The sequence below is a fragment of the Gallus gallus genome, chromosome 6 (assembly GCF_016699485.2).
Source record: "Gallus gallus isolate bGalGal1 chromosome 6, bGalGal1.mat.broiler.GRCg7b, whole genome shotgun sequence".
In the NCBI taxonomy this organism is placed as follows: domain Eukaryota; kingdom Metazoa; phylum Chordata; class Aves; order Galliformes; family Phasianidae; genus Gallus; species Gallus gallus.
This window is the reverse complement of record NC_052537.1, coordinates 31,788,475-31,795,397: the sequence shown is the minus strand read 5'-3', so window position 1 is coordinate 31,795,397 and position 6,923 is coordinate 31,788,475. Positions and strand designations below refer to the sequence as shown.

At 44.7% G+C, this 6,923-nt stretch overlaps 1 long non-coding RNA gene across 1 annotated transcript; it reads left to right on the top strand.

The window, feature by feature from the left end:
- Positions 1-962: 962 nt before the first annotated feature.
- On the top strand, positions 963-6,417 carry LOC107053717. The gene is made up of 3 exons (XR_001467231.2): positions 963-4,409; positions 5,222-5,424; positions 6,198-6,417. It is a non-coding gene; the product is annotated as an uncharacterized LOC107053717 (long non-coding RNA).
- Positions 6,418-6,923: the final 506 nt, after the last annotated feature.

Genomic DNA, 6,923 nt, shown 5'->3' with positions numbered 1-6,923 from the left:
CATGAAGTACAAAGGAGGGCGCAGGTGGCAGAGCTGCATCCCTCAAAGTGCTTTGGATGCTGCTGTTGTGACGCACTGAACAGGTTGCCCAAGGAGGCTGTGGATGCCCCATCCCTGCAGGCATTCAAGGCCAGGCTGGATGTGGCTCTGGGCAGCCTGGTCTGCTGGTTGGCGACCCTGCACATAGCAGGGGGTTGAAACTGGTTAATCATTGTGGTTCTTTTCAACCCAGGCCATTCTATGTGTACTTTCAGACTGCGTGCAGTAGCTGCATTAATGATTCCTCACACAGTGTTTACTGAATGCATTCTGACAGCTGCTCTGTACTTCCCAGTGGAACTGCCCCAACTGAATCAGTACTTCTCAAGTGAAAAATGCTGTCTCCAAAAATGAACCAAGTGTGCTTGGGTGAGGGAGCGCAGGAACAGGTTAACCAGGGAGGTGGTGGAGTCTCCTTCAATGGAGAGATTCAAGACCCAGCTGGACGCCAACCTGTGTGAGCCATCGCAGGGAGCCTGCTTCAGCAGGGATGGACTTGGTGTTGTCTGGAGGTCCCTTCCAACCCATTGCCATTTGGTGATCCTGGATCAGGACAGATGTGTACTGCACTCATCCACAGCTAACTCAGCGGCTGCCTCTTCAGTTCGTAATATCTTGTCAGTGCTTTTGCTAATGCCCTCTCTTTTCAGAAGCTGACTTTAATAGTGTGTATATATGTATATTAATATATATATATATATTTTAAAGAGGCATTACAGCTCAGTTCATGCCTGCCCCAAAATTCACACAAATTAATCTCTTTGTCAGCGAGCTTTTGGCAGGGTTTCCAGGGCGCTGATTGTGAAAGCCAGAACAAATTCTCATTATTTTTCCTTTTCCTCCTTATGCCTCTTGTTTTTAACCGAAGTTGTTTTCATGTCAGAATTTCTTTCTCACCTATGCAGGGAATGAAATGTTGCCAAAATAAGGTTTCTATTAACACAGTGAACTTAAAGGTCAGGAGACTGCAGTGCTTCTCTTCACTGCCAAGGGCGCTGCAGCCCATTTGTGTTGTGAATCTGATACTGGTCTCTATTGCTCAAGATTAAAGCAAAGACAGAGCAGCTGAAAAAAAGAAAGAGTTCCAAATTTTATTTATTACTCCTCATAGATATAAATTATTCTGGTGCCCAGAAACTTGGAAAGCTACGCAGTGACAGCTGCTTGCATGTGTCCTCAAACTGAGATGGTCCTCATCCCTGAGATCTGTGCAGTCCGTGAAATCCCAGATGCAAACGCTCCTTTCTAAGCTGCCTTTGGTGCAGGCACACGGACAAGGAGGAAGAGTTACAGTTCTTCAGTTTTGGGAATCAGGCCTGGTTATTTGCTCTCTCTCAGGATTTGGAGGCCTACATAAAGTTGAGTCCGTAGCTGACCTCAGACCCTCAGCATCATTAGCAGTGCCACCATTGGGAGCCCCACCAGGGAGTTCAGTAGGACCAAAGTCTAAGCAGCCTTCTGCAAATTCAGGAGTCAGTCTGTTCATGCTAGGACTGAATAATGCTTTTCTTCACTAAAGTGCCATATAGTCTTCAGTTACTTCAGTCTGCCACTGATCCAGCCCCAGCTTTGGATGTCCTGAACTCCTGCTCGTCTCATTACTAACACTTTCCCTTTCAAATCAATACCTTCTTCAGGTGGTAACTCTTTAAATCCTTCATTGTTCACGGGCAAGTGTGGGTGATCCTGACATGGCTGAGCTCTCGTAACAGAAACCCACTCTACTAAGAGGAGTGAAGCTGTCAAAGCATACTTCCCACGTACAAACAGGAATACAGTTTCTCTGCATGTCGATTATTGTTTTTAGCTGTAAGAGTTGGTTTTTCCATTCATAACTCTTTTGTTGGTTTGAATTTCTTTCTTTCTGGTGTCCTCAGTTTTTCCTCTGCACATAGAAGCTGCTTTTATTTCTGTAGACTCTTTAGAAACCAATACATTCATCTGTAGCTAGCAATTCAAGAGCATATTTAGCCAGGCGGTGTGTTCTTCGTTATTACCTTGCAGAGTGACCTCTTAGAAGCAAAGAACGCATTGACATTTACAGTTAATAATCTATTGATTTATGGTACAAAACAAAAGCAATCAACGGGAGAGCTGTAATTGTTTCATTAAGTCTCACGAACAGCACATTGTACATTGATCCACGGTGTCTCAGAGCTGCAGCTTTACAATGTCATGACTCTCCCTTATTTTTCAGTTTGCTGGCACCTCAAAGTGCTTTGGTAGCCTCACAGTATCCCACCGTTTTGAGTCATGCTGTGACTGTGTGCCAGGTGAGCTACTGTCAAACGTGGTCAACCGAGCGCAGGAGGGCTTCATACCCTTACAGAGGTGCTGAGAACTTTAGAGGGCACTTCTCTTAAAGGTAAGATCATGAAAATCAAATGTGTAAAATACACTTTGCAGTTGTATGCTGTGCTCACACTCCAGATGTGTTACATCCCTAAAGTCGCTCTTTGGAAATAGGGATGAAAGCATTGTGGCTTTGCTGTATGGATGTAAGGAGTGCTCTCCTTTCTTGCTAATGAGAGAGGGCTGTTCTGTTCTCTCACACCTCAACGCATTTAAACCCCAGTTGCTTCACTTTAGAAAATGCCCCAACCTTCATGTGTTGACACAAGAATGTGTCTACTGGGGATTTAAGTCTCAGGTCTCCTTTAGCTCCATTATTTTTCTCTCTGGAGTTGACACTGCAGAAGGAGATGGGTGTCTGTTGCTGATGCTCTGGCCTTCAGCCAGCCTGAGGTCACTTCTGAAGAGGTTCCACAGAGAGCAATCATTCCTTCATACTCTGCCTCAAGCAGAAATGATGCAGTAGTTTGGGAGGCCAGCAGTCTGTCCTCAGCAGAGGTCCTGCAGTCACTCCTGCTATGTTCTAATGGTTGGATGCTTCATGAAAAGTTTCATTCTGATATAACAAAGAGGTTTTCCTGCTCCTGTTCTGGCCGGCACCTGGAATCCTGTTCAAACCTCTCTGTACCACTGTTTGTTAGTGTATTTCATAGTAAAATGAAGGTTACAGCCTCCCAAACTATACAGTGGTGCTGCAAATGCAACACCTACCTGTCTTTGCACCTTGTTTTTTTCTGGATAGGAAGCTTTTCTGGATCAATGAATAACCCTGTACTGCAGCAGAAGTATGGAGTGCCTGCAGCTCTGTAAAGGTTAAACCTGGGGCGCAGCATGGATTTATAAGCTCAAGAATTTGTCTTAATCATAGAACAATTCTGCATTTTCAGATAGCCCTCATATGGCTGTTTTTTTCCTTCTCCAAACCTGTGATGGTAACTTTGGTGTGTCTGATCAAAGGTAAAGACTTTGGTCTTTAACTGAAGACCATAAAGATCTTACCACGCTTCTCAGAAATTTTACCTGTAGGAGTAAGTGTGATGTCTCCCTTTTCTTGCTGAGTTAATCCTTGTATTTGTAAAGGAGTGTAATAACAGGAAAGGAAAGGCCATGAGTTACCTGTGGTATTTATTTTGCTGCTAATATGAACAAGGGAAAATGGAAGGCTTTGCACTCCAACCAGTTTTGTAATCTGCCTGCCATTTTAAGTAAGGGTTTCGTGTTTTGGGTAATGAGGCTTTTCGCAATAGATGTGGTCAGGTCAGCTTGAATCCCTCCAGCAAAATGGCCAGAGCAGCCACAGCTCTTCTCATACCATTGGTACAAACCTTCAAGAAGCTTCTAATGATTCTGATGTTTATAGCTTGGAATATTTTGCACACATGTTCCAACTTTGCATTCACAACATTTGCTAAACCAACAGTCTGCAGCAGACATGATAGCTACCATCAGGAAACTTGTTTGACAGTTTAAACAGACAGCATCTGTGTTTCCTACATTTCATAGTACACAAAGAGAATGAGAATTGCCTGTAGCTCAATTAATTCAAGATGTTGTCATAGGATGGGGCTGTGTTTTGGAGATGTTAGAAACGTCTAATTGAAAAAAGGAATTTTGCTCTCGTATTTGGCTGAGTTTCATCAATATCACCTCCTCAGTGGGATATTGCTGAGAGCAGTTGGCTTCAGTTTGGGGAAGGAGGATAAATTGGCGTACATCAGGGCTGCCCTCCTGCACTTCCAGCTACCTCTTTGTTGAGAGCAAAGGTGGCATTTTCCCATTCCAAAGCAAAGTAGGGACTTGAATTGGGTACTACTTGAGCATCTTTTGAAATCAAAGCAAAATAATCACCGTTATTGACAGAAGGGCAGACAGAACCAGAATTATGCCAAATGCACCACACATCAAAGTGTTACCCAGCAAGAGCAGCAGCAAGCTGAGGACAGCACAACCTGCTGGCAATGGGCATTTCTTGTAGCACCATACTTGGGCTCATGGAGCACATGAACGGATGCTGAAAGGTAAGCATGGGAGGAACGTGTGGATGGGGTGGACAACGTGAGAGCCAGGACACCGTGCTGTGGTCCAGCACTGCAATTTGCTGTTGGGGACTTGCTTAGAAATTTACAATATTTTGGCTGTAATCAACAGGACCACATTTTTGGCAACTGCTTCAGGAGCCTCCAGATTTTTGTTGCTATAAAGAACACCGATAAAAGGAAAATTCACACTTCAATGCCAAAATTTCTTAGCTTGTCAGAGGACTGGATGGGGGGGAAGAGCTGGGAATGTTCTGTGACAAGCTGTAATCATGGACCAAATTGTGATAGCTGTGTTCGGTAGCACCTGAGTCCATGATTTCATCTGTTGTCTTGGCAGGGAGGCTCCTTGCAGAGTAAGATATTATTCGGTGTGTTGTGTCTGAGCAACATGAGGTCCTTCTGTCTCCTGAAGCAGGTTTTATGCAAGACTTTGCTGTGGATGTGCTGGTACAGTGGCTGCCCTGTGGTGAGAGAGTCCATAACTGTGTTGGTTTGGGGCTTTTCCTGAGTGTCTGCTCAGAAATATTTAGCCACAGAACTTTCTGGCTTTTCAGTTGAGGGCATACAGCTGAAATAATGCATGCTTATCTGAAAATGTATGGACTGACCTGACTGTCATCTCTGGGGAGCACTCCGCGGGTCAGTGGGAGTGAATTAAAACCAAATGTGTCTGTTTTTCATGTTTACTCTTTCTGTAAACATAGCACACATGCAGCATACAGCTGCTTTTCTGAAAGGTTTTTTCCCTGTATTTGGGAGATCTGTGTTTTAGGAGTGTTTTCTGTTGATAGCTCAATAGAAAGAAAAAGTGATGCTGGACCACTTAGCAGATCCGTTTATCAATGTGTCTGGAAGAATTTCAAGTAAGGTAAGACAGTAATGAAGTTGGAGCCAAGACAGCATCAACTGGGTTTGAGTAAAGAAGAGGTTGAAAAGAGAAGTCGGTGCCTTTTCCCTCAGCTCCTATCAACTCCCAAAGAAATAAAATGAAAAGGTACAGAACGTTTCTCCCTGGGGGGAAATTACTCACTATTTTTATTGATTAATGCCATAGGGCTGTGACCCAGAACGCTTTGTTTTCATCCCCTCCTTAGACACTCCTTGCTGTTGATTTTTGTTTGTTTGATGAAGTGTTTTCCAACCTCATTTGGTAGCAAAGGGCTCTATGGAGCCGGAGCTGTTGTGATACTCTGCTGTGATGCTGTGTGCAGTGCAGGCTGGCTGGGCACATCACAAACACATGGGGCAGAGGCCGAGTGAGAGGAACTGGCTGAGCTAAAATTCGTGTCCTTGCGGCAAATGAATGGCACTATAACCTTAAAGCTTTCGGGGGATGAATAAAGGCTGCATGTAGCTACACAGGTGCAAGGTTCTTCAGTGAAGGCAAAAGCAGAACATGGGAGCATTCGCTGACTGAAATGTGCAATTTCTTGCGGTTATTGCCAGTTTACTCCTTTCAGAGTACGAATGAGGGTGCCATTTCTATCTAGGTAGTTCTGGTGTCACTAGCCAAGTCTCTGAGTACTGAGATCTGCAGATGGTATTGATCGCTGGTTGGAAAAGGGCATTGAATTTTTATAGGGAAAGACTAGTCCATCTGGTGGGCCTGGTGGTAATGGGTTGGCCTGGATGATCTTGGTGGTCTTTTCCAACCTTAAGGACTCTATGATGTATTGAGAAGTCAAATGGGATTTCTTTGTTTTCCCGAAGCCCCACTGTGTGGGGATCTGACCTCTCCTTTTCCTACTCTTCTTGTCCTTTCCCCAGCCAGCAGCTGACCATGGTGGCACATGTGACTGGCACACTCAACCTGGGGGAAGTGCACACAATGAACCCCTTTCCTGGTTGAATAGGCTCACAGAATGTCAACCCATTTCCCCAGACAGCCGGGACATTTCGGAGTCATTCTGTATCCTTTTATTGCCGTTGCCATGGTGAAAGACACTAATTCACCTTTGTGCAAAACTTAATAAAAATCGGCCCATCATTCATTTGTCTGTGGACCATCGGAAGGGCTTGTGCTGAATTTTTGAGACAGGCTTTTCACAATCTATTAATCCACTCACTGAAGAGTTGGTTGTCTCAGTCTCTTGTGCGGGATCTTTGCGGAGCACCAAGAGTGTCTGTAGTTGCCTTTGTCTGGAAATAGGCAAAAGGCAGCCCGTTACTGTGATTCAGCTGAAGTGCCAAAGTTACCCTTGGGCTGAGCCTTCTTCAGTCTTATGAGGAGAATGGAGCTGTCTGGGGAAGCCTGTGAATTGCTAAAAGGGCTGGATTGCTCTGGCACTAATCGGAAATAGGCTTTTATTGGCTCAATTAAAAGGGGTGAAGTTGTGCAGTAACTGTGAAATATAACAATAATAATGATAGAATCATATCATAGAATGGCCTGGGCTGAAAAGGACCACAATGATCACCCAGTTTCAACCCCCTGCTATGTGCAGGGTCGCCAACCAGCAGACCAGGCTGCCCAGAGCCACATCCAGCCTGGCC